The sequence below is a fragment of the Crocodylus siamensis genome, chromosome 8 (genome assembly GCF_052110815.1).
Source record: "Crocodylus siamensis isolate JL-2025a chromosome 8, ASM5211081v1, whole genome shotgun sequence".
Taxonomy (NCBI): domain Eukaryota; kingdom Metazoa; phylum Chordata; order Crocodylia; family Crocodylidae; genus Crocodylus; species Crocodylus siamensis.
Genome location: NC_143402.1, coordinates 59,402,040 through 59,414,302, shown reverse-complemented (window position 1 = coordinate 59,414,302; position 12,263 = coordinate 59,402,040). Strand labels below are relative to the sequence as shown.

Here is a 12,263-nt window from a genome sequence, read left to right as displayed (position 1 = left end):
TGCAGGAGACGGGACAGGGCTCCCTGGCAGGGCCCTTCAGGCTCTCGCTCAGCCCTGAGGCCCAGCTCCCCGGTGTGCATCCCAGGTGCCTTCTCCGGGCTGGAGCATCGCAGGTCTGATGGGGCAGGAACTGTACCGGAGGCAAGGATGTTTCGGGTGATACCTTTTATCTGTCTAGTGGGCACAGATTTCAGTGCCTGCAGCTTTGCCTCCGATCCCTCCCGGCTAGAGAGTTGGTCCAAGAAAAAATGTCACCAAAAAAACCCTGCTTCTCCAGGGGGCCCATTGAGCGAAATGGGAACCATCTGGTAGGAAATTCCACAGAGAAAACCGCGTTTAACCTTGTCAATGGAAAGTTCCTGGTGCTTGCAGGAGGGACTGAGGGCTTGCAAGGGCCTCTCGCCTGCGCACCACAGTCCAGCGTGGAAGTGGCTTCCCAGGGACCCGTCACCAGCTTTACCTCCAGCACACCCTGGACACAACAGTGTCTGGAAACAGATCCTCTATGCGTCTTCCGCGCCCTGCGCTATATGCAGGGTCCCTGGGTCCTTGCTCGGGGAGGGGGAGCTTGCTGCTCACGGAATCATAGGAAACGCAGGTTGGGAGAAACCGCAGGAGGTCATCCACCAGTGCTGCTCAGCCCGTGGGTCGTGACCCAAAAATTGGTCGCAAAAGTATACGAAAGGGTCATGAACAAGCTTTAAAAATGGATCGACGGAGTTTTAAAATGAGAAAAATGTGGGAAACGGTGGCTTTTCCCTTGCCCGCTCTCAGAGTGCCTGCTTGGGCCCCTCCATGCGACCTGCACACGCAGCCTTTGCCCCACACACCCACCCCCTGCCCCACAAAAGGGGGGGCCTGGGGCCTGGGGGCAGCAGGCTGGAAGTGAGGGCACTGGGTGGGGACTGGCCATCGATGTTTACAAATGGGTCCGGGTACAAAACAGGCTGAGAAGCACCGAGTCCGACCCTCTGCTCCAAGCAGTACCACCCCCGTTAATGATGTGCTCAGGGACATAATTAATTGCATGTGACCCCTTGTAAAGCGGGTGTCAGGTCCTGCACTCTTCCTTCACTCCGGACTTCCCTGAGCCCCGGTCCTCTTGGCCTGAGCATTTTGCTGAATTGTGGCCCCTTCTGCCAGTGATTTACAATGCCTCCTCCGTTGCCTCCCGGGAGTCGGTCGCTGCGGGATGTCTGGCACCTGCCGGGAGGCCCCGGGCCCTGCCTGCTTCGTCTGCCCCAGCAGGCACGGATCGGGCCCCCGCCCTGCCGCCCCGCCCCGCCCCGCCCGGGGATGGCTCGCTGCTGGCTAATGAAACGCATTCAGCCGCTTTCAAGTGGAGATGACCTCGAAGCGACGTCGGGGCGCTGCACTACCGCCGCAATGAGCAGCTCACGGCCGGCTGTGAACACATCACGGCTACTAGTTTAATGCAGAAAGGGAAAGAGGTTCCGGGTGCGGGAGCACGTCTGTCTGCGCGCACGCACACGCGGTTTCACCGCTGCGGGATGAAACTCCCCCCGCGTTTTGAATCGTGTCAATGCACCTAAGGTGCGCATCTCTCTCCTGCAGGAGACTCACCCGGCGCCGGGAGGCCGGGACGCAGCGAGAAACGCCCCAGACCGGGGAGAGGCCGGGAACGGCGGGGCCGGCGCCCTCCTGCCAGCTCCACCGCCCCCGGGAGGGGGTGCTGCTCTGGCTCGGCGCTCCTTAACAGAGTTCCGCGCCTGCGGAGGCAGGCAGCCCTTTACGAAACCTGTCAGGGATGTTGTATGGGGAACGCTGTGGGAATCGGAGCCGGCTAAGGTGTAGGTCTGCGGGGTCCCCGAGCTGCTTTGCTCCGAGGTGTGCCCCCGAGCCGTGGGCTGGTGCAGAAGACACCGGCCCGTGCCTGCGACAGCTGAAGGCCCGAGTCCCTGCCGGACAGGCGAGCTCGCCAGGAGGCGGCGGACCGGACACCTCGCGCCGACTCCGGTGCTCGGACCCGCTGGGCGGAAATAGCCCGTCGGGTGCAGACACCCGCGGAGCGAGGCAGCTCGGCCGGTTTCTTGGGGTGTTAACCGCGAGGCTTCCCGGCGCGCCCTCCCGCAAGCCCCGGCCCGGCCCGGGACCGCGCCCCCAGCGCCCGCTCGCTCCCACCGGGCGAAGGAAGCGGGTTGGCCCCGCTAGCACCCGGGGCCGGGGCAGAGCAGAAGCGGCCGCAGCGCACGTCGGGCCGGCCCCGGTGTGGCGCCCGCCCCGGCCATTTGTCGCCAGTGGCTGCGGGGCTGGTCCCTCCCGCCCTCCCTGGGCCCGCTGCATTCAGCCTGTCCCCTTGATTAAAAGGGCACTTTTATTTTTCCAACGGAGGTGCCCTTGTTGCGCGGGCTCCTATACATTTGTCACTCACTCGCCCGGGCTCTGGCACGCCGCGATCTGTCCCTTTTTACAGCGAGCCGCGGCGGTGACAATCAGCCCGGGGGAAGGCGCGGCTTGGGGACCGGGAGCTGGGGAAAGCGCCGCTCCCCCTGCCCTCCCCTCCCCCCTTTGAATTCCTTGCCACCGAGCTGAATAAAAGTGGTTGTTGTAAATTGAATTAGTGCCTGATTAATCTGCTCCCGGGCCTGCTAGCCCAGCGGGGCGCCTTTGGCAGTGCAACCGCTCTCCCTGCAGGGCAGCGGGGCTCCGGCGGCCGCCCTGCCCCCAGCCGCTCCCTTGACAGCCCGCGATGGATGGATTTGTTAACTCTGCCCCGTGAAACAGCCCCTCCAGCTCCTCCCGGCCGCTCCCGCCAGCCCCGGCCCCGCCGAGGCCGGGAGGCAGAGTCCGCCCCAGAGCAGCAGCCCGTCCCGGTCCCCGCCAGTGCACACCGCGAGCCCCAGCCCCAGCCCCGCGGGTGCGGAGCCGCCCCGTGCGGGGGCAGGAGGGGAGGGGAGCGGGGCCGACAGCTGCACCAGGCGCTCCGCTCTCCCCACCCCCCTCCCCAATTAAAAGGAAGAGTTTCACATGGGGGGGGGGGCCGTCTGGCCGCAAGAGGGGCGGCGAGGGGACAGGGCTCTGCCCCGGCAAAGCCACTGCGCCCAGGCCCCGCTCCCGCGGGGCCCCGCCCTTGCTGCGTTTCAGCGTCCGTCCCTCCGGGCAGGGCCGTGCGGGCTCCCCCGCAGCCCCCGGGGGCCGCCGGCAGCGCAGCTCCAGCCCCGGCGGGAGGCGGCGGCGCGGGCGCGGGGCAGGGGCCTCGCCGTCTCCCGCCCGCACGTGAGCGACTTCTTCCTCCCGCGCCCGCGCTCCGGCCGCGAAGCCTGCTCAGGCCGCCCGGTCGGGCCCCGGGGGCGGGAGCCGCTGGCGGGCGAAGGCCGGCCGCTCCCCGGCACAGCTCGCCGCCCCGAGCCCGCAGCCGCGGTCCGAGGCGCGGTGGCGGCCGCCTGCCCTCTCCCGCCTGCTCAGCCCCGTAGCCCTTGGCCGCCAGGCCCGGGCTCGGCGGGGCTGCACGCCAGAGCGGCGGCGCTGCGGCTGGGCGAGCAGAGGGGCCGGGGGACCTGGGAGAGAGGACGAGGGCGCGACGTGCTTCCCCAGAGCAATCTTCCCCGCCAGGTTGCGGCCGCGTGGTCCCGCGTGCTGCAAATCCACCAGCGGGGCGCCGGCCCGAGCCAGGGCTGCCTCCCCGGGCCCGGGGCTGGGCGGAGGAGGCGATCTCGCAGCTCTGTCTGCCTGAGGCACTCCACGCACCTTAGGGCTCGCAGAGGCCAGACCCGCCCGCTCTCCTCTCCCGCGGGCCCCACCTGCAGCTTCTCTCGCAGCGCCTCTGCGGCCGGAGGTCTCCGCCCGCCAGCTCCTCTACATCACGTAGCTGTCGTTTCAAGAGCTGGGGGTTTTTTATGAGTCTGATCAATGAAAACAAGTAACTTGACACGAACAATTACTAGGCACCTTTCGCCTCCTAACTCAAACCATCGGGAATTCAAGACCAAACACACGTCGCAACACATAGCCGCGAAGAAGGCCGATCAAAGGTATAGCGTGTCAGGCTCATTGGGGAAGGCCTGGTCCTCTTTTTGGTGTTTGAAAAATCTCTCCTGAATCAGACTGCGAAACCCAGTGGCTTGACCTCCCCTGTCTCTGCACCGATTTCCAGAAAGAAAGGCCATTTAATTATTTAAATATAGCTTAACAAAGGCGACGAGGCAACTTTGTCCGGGTAAAACAACGGGAGGTGAATGGAGAGGAGCAGAATGTGGGAACGTCAGGACTTGTTGATGTGTGCTTGCATGCTTGTGTTTTTTTTCCTCTCCCCCGTGAAAAGGGGCTGATTTTCACATCATCTGGATACTTTTAGCTCTCTACAGCAATGGGATGAACCGGGCTGACCTTCCTGGAGGTTTGTTTAGGGCCAGAACAATGTTTGTCTTGTCCAAACACTATGAATTACTCAGTGCTCTCCGACCAGCCTCACAATCAACTGACAGAAATAACGTACACAATTAGGGGAGTCCTTTTTTTAAAAAAAAAAAAAAAGAGGGAAGGGGGAGACTCGGTCTGTGATAATAAGGTGCAGGGAAAGGGAAAGGCGAGCTCACTCCACAACTCTGCCTGTGCGGCGAGGGTGGTGTATATATTTATATCTGTGCCCACAGGTAAGTGGGTTTATGAGTCCCTGCTAATGCATACTTAAAAAGGGGGGGGGGAGGGGGGGGAAGAAGGTCCAAAGGAATTGAAAGAATGTGAGTGCCTAAATCCACGTAAATCCCAGTCATATGTGTGTGGATCTGTCTCAGAAGAAAATCAAAGATGATATGCTGAGCCCACTGAAGTCAGTGGCCACACCACCTTTTGCCTTCAACAGGGTCAGGACTTCAGCCATGTGGGACTGTGGGAGGGTAGCACTTACTGCCATCAGCTGAACTAACAAACTCACCAGTGGGAGAAGCAGCAGAGGGACCAGAGATTTTGGAAGGGCCACTAACAAGAAGCAGAGATACAAGAGTTATCCAGATGATCCTTTTGCTGGCCTTTTTGTGCCATGCTTTCTGCTCCATTGTGTTAAGCACTTTAAAAGTATGCTACAGTCCTGCAAAAGTCACGTGCTTGATTCCTGGGGGAGAGTCTATAGTGTGTTTCAGGCAGGAGTGCAGACCAGATGGTTAAAATATTTCATTCAGGTCTTATTCTCAATGGATCCATTACTGATAATGGCTTGGGGACAACTCCAATGTTCAGTTGCAGCACCCAGAACTGCCAGAAAAGGGAGTGCAAAAGGACCTGAGCTGTATTAAGTACAGCAGTTGTTCACAGGAGGGCTGGCAAACTGGAGAGCAGACAGCAGGGGTGGATGATTTAGAGAAGGGGCATATCCCTTTGTTAAGTCATGCCTTGATTTTTTTCTTTTCCTTGAATTTTTTTTTATTATTATTAGTTTCCAGGACCTACAGTAAGTTAGTACTGGTATGTGGTGGTGATAAAGTGCATCTGTTTTCCACTTGCAACTACTTCATCTGCATTTCCACCATGGATCCAGGACTTCTTAATCTCTAGCACATCCTAATAGAGACATTGCCACCTAGGAACTTCCCCTTCCATTCACAACTCAGGTGGACAGGAAACAGGTTTCCCATACTGTAAGGATTTTCGAGACTTCAAAATGTTCTCCTGCATCACAACAAAAAGTTAAAATCTCACAAATGGAAAAAAACATCCAATTTTTCACATCAGTCAAAATGTTTTGTTTTGATCATTTTCAAATGTTTCGTTTCAGTCTTTCCTACCCAGAGCACAAGGTCCCTTCCAGCCCTGAACTTCTTTGAATCTGTGAATCACAGTGTGGGCCTTTCCCCTTTTAGTAAACCCCTTTCAATCTAAATTTAAAAACACATCAAAACAAAATCTCTTCTACTGTAATATATCAACTTTTCTATTTAGAAATTATTGACATGTTCCACCTTAACAATTGCAAAACTTTGTTTTCTATTTTGTTTCTAGTCAGTTAATCATTAAATCAACTTTGTTTTGCAAAGTTCTGCTTTGAGGAATTGACATCTTTCAGCCAAAAATGTTAAACTGAAAATTCCCAATTAGCTCTAGCAGCAACTACAGCAGGATTCCATAAATATTTAATTTCTTTTAATGCTATTTAGTATCTGCAGTGGAAAGCAGAGGAACAAATACCGTACAATCCCCTGCCCCCTTTTATCCATGTACTTCAGGGGTTTATATGGTTGTCCATCACTGCAGCATCTGTATGTGCTGTATCTAACTTGCTGCATCACCAGTGCTTTGCTGACCACAGTGTAGGAAATTCTGCATTAATCCATCTCCATTGACACTACTGACTGCTTTACTCTGCCACGGAGTATCAGTTTCCACTAAATCTTCCATCCCAACACCAGTGGCCTACGTTTCATTCTACAATTAATAAAACTTCCCTACAACAGTCAGACTGTAGGGTTAAAACTTTATGCACTACTCATTTTAGAGATGGTTACTGTATCTTCCTGTGGAGTAAAAGCTTCCCTTTTCTGATGGGATACAACACTTGTTTCTATCTCTGTTAGATCATAAGCTAGACCTCAAGGATGTGAATTTCAAAGCAGCTTAAAGGATTTGGATTCTTAATTCATTTAAATGGGAACTGAGCATTTACAACTTTGAAAATAGCCAAATAGCCTAAAAGTGCAACATAACTAGACATGGGGAAAAGAAGTTTTTTGAAATGTAGAAAATATTTGACATTTCAGCAAAAATAGAGAAGGGGGAACTCCATGAAATATTTCATGGGAAAAAATCCCCTGGGTTGTATAAGAACTAATCATATCTTCTGCCTTCTACTTTATATATATGAGAGTGAGGGAATAACTATAATGATGACATTCATACATATCTGAACATTTCAAAACATCAGTGAAAAATTGCTGTCAAGTTTTGGTGGGCTTTCCCCCTATTTTTCCAACAGCTTTACATACCAGCTATTTTAGTGGTTTCTTCTGTTTATTAGTCATTTTATTATTCTCAGAAACCTGTACAGTTGACATTTTAGTACAAGGCTAGCTTGGCTCTAGAGAGAAACTTTATCCTGGTCTTGCAGTTGTTAGTCTTAAACAACCACAAGGTGGTTAAGCAGTGCCTGACTTTAAGCACATTAGTCCTATTGATCCTAAATGGGACTGCTCACATGCTGAAAATTAGGTGAATCCCTAAGTCCTTTGCTGAAATGAAGCCGGAATAGTGAAATCATGTATTTTAATTCTCTCAAAAGCATATTGAAAATAATTTCCCTGTAAAACATGTGCATTAGCAAGTGACACTTTGGCTTAGGGATGTCATTCATGTTCATTTATGGATGAACCTCACAACTCACATGATTCCAGCACACATGAGTAAAACAACCACCCCAAACCCATGCTGAACACAGCACTTCATTATGATTTTTCTATGAGAAGTAAAGATTCCTGGGCACTGGCTTATTCGTTAAACACAATGTGCCCCATGCTATATAAGCCACAGACAAAGTAAAAGTGTGTGCCAAATAAATGTATCATCTCTACAAGCTAATATCAAATGTACATGGAGACCAAGATCTAGGCCGGAACCTCTTTTATCTTATCTGTTTCAATGCCTTTGGTGGGTAGCTGTATTTGCCTGGAGGTGGATTAGGATTCACGAGTACTGCTGACATGCTGAAGTGAGCATATGGGAAGGTGTGGCAGGGGGAGGTCATTGTCTTTAAAATGAATTTTGTGGTGCCATGCAGAATCAACCCAGACTGGGACTGCCATGTTCTGGGCACTGAGCTAACCCAGAGTGAGACCCAGGCTATAAAGTGCTTACAGTCCAAACACCAGAGTCAGAGGGTGAAGGAGAGGCTAAGAGAGGGGATGTCCTGCCAAAGGCAGGCAGCACAGTAGTGTTGGAACAGGGAACACTCAATGAAAAGGAGGTAGTGCAGCTCCAAGTCCTGTGCTAGTCACTGTCTGCTCCCAGGCAGCCTGGATCTGGCCCCTGTTATACTGAGATAAAGAAGGAAATGATCAGTATGGAGGGAACACAGTGCAGAAGGAAGGAGTATGTTTAGGATGGGATGCTGTAAGGGCGAATTGACATAGGATTCATTAGCAGAAACCAGTGAATAGCGAGGCTTATGCTTACAGACCACTCAGAGAATTTAGCAGGAGTGAGATGTCCAGCAGGTTCACAATTTCCCCTTTTATCCGTCACGCTCCTACCCTAGAATGCAGCTGCCTGTGACATGTACCTCTAACCACACATCAGCCAGTCCAAATGCTGCATCTGTAGGACTGATGCTAAGGTGTGCAGGGCCTAACTGACCTGGAGGGTGATGTGCCCATTGTGCTGGCACTTGAAAGGTACCAGTTGATGGCATTTCTCATGGTGAAAGCCCACTGTGCAGGGAGTTATGGTTTATTTGCTGCTTTGATTTCTTAGTGAAAAGATATAATCCCCATCCTACAGCATCTTTCTGTGCCTCTTGGACTGGCTTATGCAGAGAGTTATGACCTGTTTGCTTATTTGGCACTTGTTTCCAGTGAGAGCATCTTGCTCCCATTGATTTAAACTAGTATTAGATTATTTTCATTAGCTACCTTACAAAAGTGTCTAGGAAACAAGCTGCTCTCTGAGCTTTCCCCCAGTCTAGGGGGCCAGATCCTACAGAACTCATAGTAGAGATGACATCTTGTATTAGACCAGTAAGATTTTTTCAGAAAAAAATTATCTTTAATTGCAAGCTTTCACACAAACACTCTTCACTAAGCATTGGAGAAAAGATTGTAAAAGTGCTCCTGGATAGAAATGAAAGTTCATATTTCATAGGATTTCACAGAGGAATCAGTAGATGGAAAACTCTGGGCAGTCAGTTCATAGCTGGTAACTACAGATCCTATAGAGACATACATATGTTAAGTTTTACATATGATTGCCTTAACTTTAATGTGTAAGTGTCTGCAGGATGAGTGCCCAAGTTGGGGTTCCAGGATTGGTCTCTAAGTCACAGGTGCTGTTTAGTTTTGTACAGTTATATGCAATTTTGTCATGTGGGCAATTGTGCACAGACAGAAATCAGGATTCTCTGACCCCAAATCCCACTGGTTTAGCTTTATGCTTACCGAGTATGAAATATGCTTGTGTATGGATAGGTTTTTTGGTTAACACTCTACTATGAGGCCATTTATAGGCCCTGATTCATCACAGTATTTAAGCACATACATAATTTTCAGCATATAATAGTCCCTGTTAAATCACTAGAATTACCCATAGGTATGTGCTTAAGTACCTCATTGAATGGGGATGTAATTACCACCGAAACTGGAGTGCAACTAATGGCTGTTCCTGTGTAGTAGGTTTTACTCCATGGATATTTGCTACACACCCCCACAATCTTTCTAATCTGTGTTTGTCTGATCCACACACTTTATATTCCTCATAGGAAAAAAAAAAACCCTGTCAGTCTCTAAACGCCTCTCAGGAAGGGCTTAATAGCAAAGTTACCATGATAGTTAGGACTTGCATTGCTGAGATTTTGTTAATTTTACAAAAATAGTTTTTACAAAATATACTGTACTGTACTTAAAGCCAAGCTCTGTAATTGTCAGAATGAATAGAAAAAAGTATATCTGTTGATGCATTCTTCTGTTTTTTTGTTGTATTTGTTAACTTATTTTGTAATTCAAAATATTTCATATTTTGTAATGGGGTCTTGTGTTCATTAGTGTGAATTAGTAAGATTCTTGCATTCTGATTTCTATTACAAGAAGTGGATTTGGGGATGGATTATGTCCCTATACATCTGCACATAACTTTAAGCACATTGACTTCAAAATTTTAATATGCACATATACACATTATGGACCATCCTGTGTGTTTCTCAGCCATTACATGGTATGATCCCTGGGTTGGGAATTGTTGAATACAGTACAGTGCAGAATTCAGCAATCAGACAAAACAGCTAATAAAACAGAAATAATAGTTTTTTATGCAGACAAAATATCCAGTTCATGGATCATTTTGCCTGAGCAAGACAGCCTTTTTGCCATACATTTCCCAGATACTGTGCTCACAGGGAGAGCATCTCCAGCTGCAGAGCTGTAGTTATATGTGATCCTTGGGGTAAGAATCGATTTTACAATAGTCTTGTATATGAGCTAATTTTCTTATAATGACAGGGTACAAAATAACGACCTTAAATAGTAAGCACACAACAACAAAAACCCTTGTAGTTTCTGCAGGGACAGCCTAAGCTTACAAAGACCCTTAAAAGTTCTGGGTTTCAATGTTAGTTCCTCATTTTGAATTAAGCATTTTCCAGACGTGGGGAAAAATGACAAGGAAAGGAAGTCTTAGTAAGCCAGTGCTGTTGGCCCTTTCACTCAGGCATTAAAGTTGTTGCTGTTGAAAGTGGATATAGTTGTATTCTAATCTCAGTATGGCCTATTTTTCTTTGCTTGGAAAGAAAAAAAAGGAATGGATTAATCTGAGACAAGAAAAAATTATTATCATTACCATGATCACTGATAACATGTGAGTACATTCAACAAGTCTATTTAAATGAGCATTAAGTAGTAGTAGTAGTTGCTGTTTTTATTATTACTCAAACTTGAACTCAAATATCTCTTGGTGTTTAGTGATGCTTTCATGTATATCATTAGGCGCACAGGAAAGTGGAAGTATACTTCATTGCTTACAATAACAAATATATTTTCTATCTAATATTTTCTTTCCTTTTCTTTTTAATCAGTGTTTAAATCCGTCAGTACAGTCCTAATGCTAATGCTTTAGATTGTAATAGAGTTTTAAAGATCAGACAGAAGGCAGAATAGAGATGCACTTTATAGACTAAGTGTCCAGCCTTTTAGATTCGAGGCACCCCTCCTTAACTAAACACACCCCTTGGAAAATGTCAGCTCTTCGTTTTCACTTGTTTGTGGACTACAGAAAAATAACAGAGCAGTTCTTCTGTTGCAGAGAACTCAAAAAGACCACAGCAAGTCAAACTCGTTTTAACACCATGAATTCCTGGATTTGAAATCTCTGAGTTTCTCTTGTGAATCACATTTGCATGTTTAAGAGAGCCAACATTGTGTGGCAGCACCCTAAAATAATGTCCAGGCACGCAGGGGGCTGCTTACTCGACTGGAGAATCCCGGGGCCACCTGAACCAGAGATGGATAAGCTTTTGTGAGCAACAGCTCACTTCACCAGCCCTCCCAGAAAATCATCGGCTGCGAATGGTGACTTTTAAACCCCAAAAAACTGCGTTTGGATTATTATTGAATAATCTCACCGACTGGCAACGCCTTTTTCCAATGGGGTCCTGCTCCCCCCCACCCCCCGTGTAATTTATGAGCTCCAAATGCAGAGAGGGTTTTTATTGAGGCACCTCGGGGGGGGGGAGGGGGGGGCTCACTGATGAATGAATGAAATAATGCCAGAATCTGATGGAGAGAGGTCGCCGATTCAGCTCGTTTGCAAGGTACATCCCGACCTTGCTTTCTGCCCGGCCGCAGGCTATCGGAGCCAGCTCCCTCTCTCCGCTCCCGGAGACCGGGCCCGGGCGCCCCTGCAGCCCGAGACCAGGGCGCTGCCCCACCTGTCCCTTCCTCCCTCGCCCCTGCCCTTGCGGCGCGGGCCGGGCCGGGGTCCGCTCCCGACGGCCGCGCGGGCCCGCGCACGTGCGCTCCGCGGGCTTTCTGCCCCCGGCTGCGCGGAGGAAAGGGACCAGAGGGGCCATCGCGGCCTGGCCGCACGCGTGCCACTGCCGAGCGGCTCCGGGGCCCGCCCCGCCGAGCCCCGGGCCGGCCGCGTGGGGCTGACTCGGGGGCCAGGGCTCGGCGGGGCGGGCGCGGCTCGGCAGAGCAGCCCGGGGGGGGGGGGGGGCGGCGGCGGCGGTCAGAAACCTCCGATCCTCTAAGGCTGAACACGGGTTTGCAGACGCTGGAAGAAGGGGCTGAGGGGCTGCAGGCCAGCCCCCCGGCAAACCAGCGGCTGCTAAGGCTGGCTTTCCAACGCGCCCAGCCGGGCTCGGGTTATCACTGACTAACGCGCGGGGGCCGGCTTCTCCCCCGTGCCGCGCATGGGCCGCCGGTGCCGAGGAGGGGGTCTCCCGGGAGGCCCGCGGTGGACCCGCGCGTGGGTGACTCTTGATCCGGGAGCGGGGACAGCGGGTGGCCGGTTACGCCGTGTCCCGCGGCACCGCCGAGCGCAGGCGCGGAGATGCCGGCCCGGCGGGAGCGCGGCTCGGGCAGCGCGGCGGCGCGGGATGACCCGCCGCCTCCGCG

General features: G+C 51.5%; 1 protein-coding gene across 1 annotated transcript in view; it reads right to left on the bottom strand.

Annotated features, from left to right (window-relative positions):
• Positions 1-12,263, bottom strand: part of LOC149858820 (netrin-1) — a 246,650-nt gene that overhangs the window by 232,804 nt on the left and 1,583 nt on the right. The gene's annotated exons all lie outside the window — the stretch shown is intronic.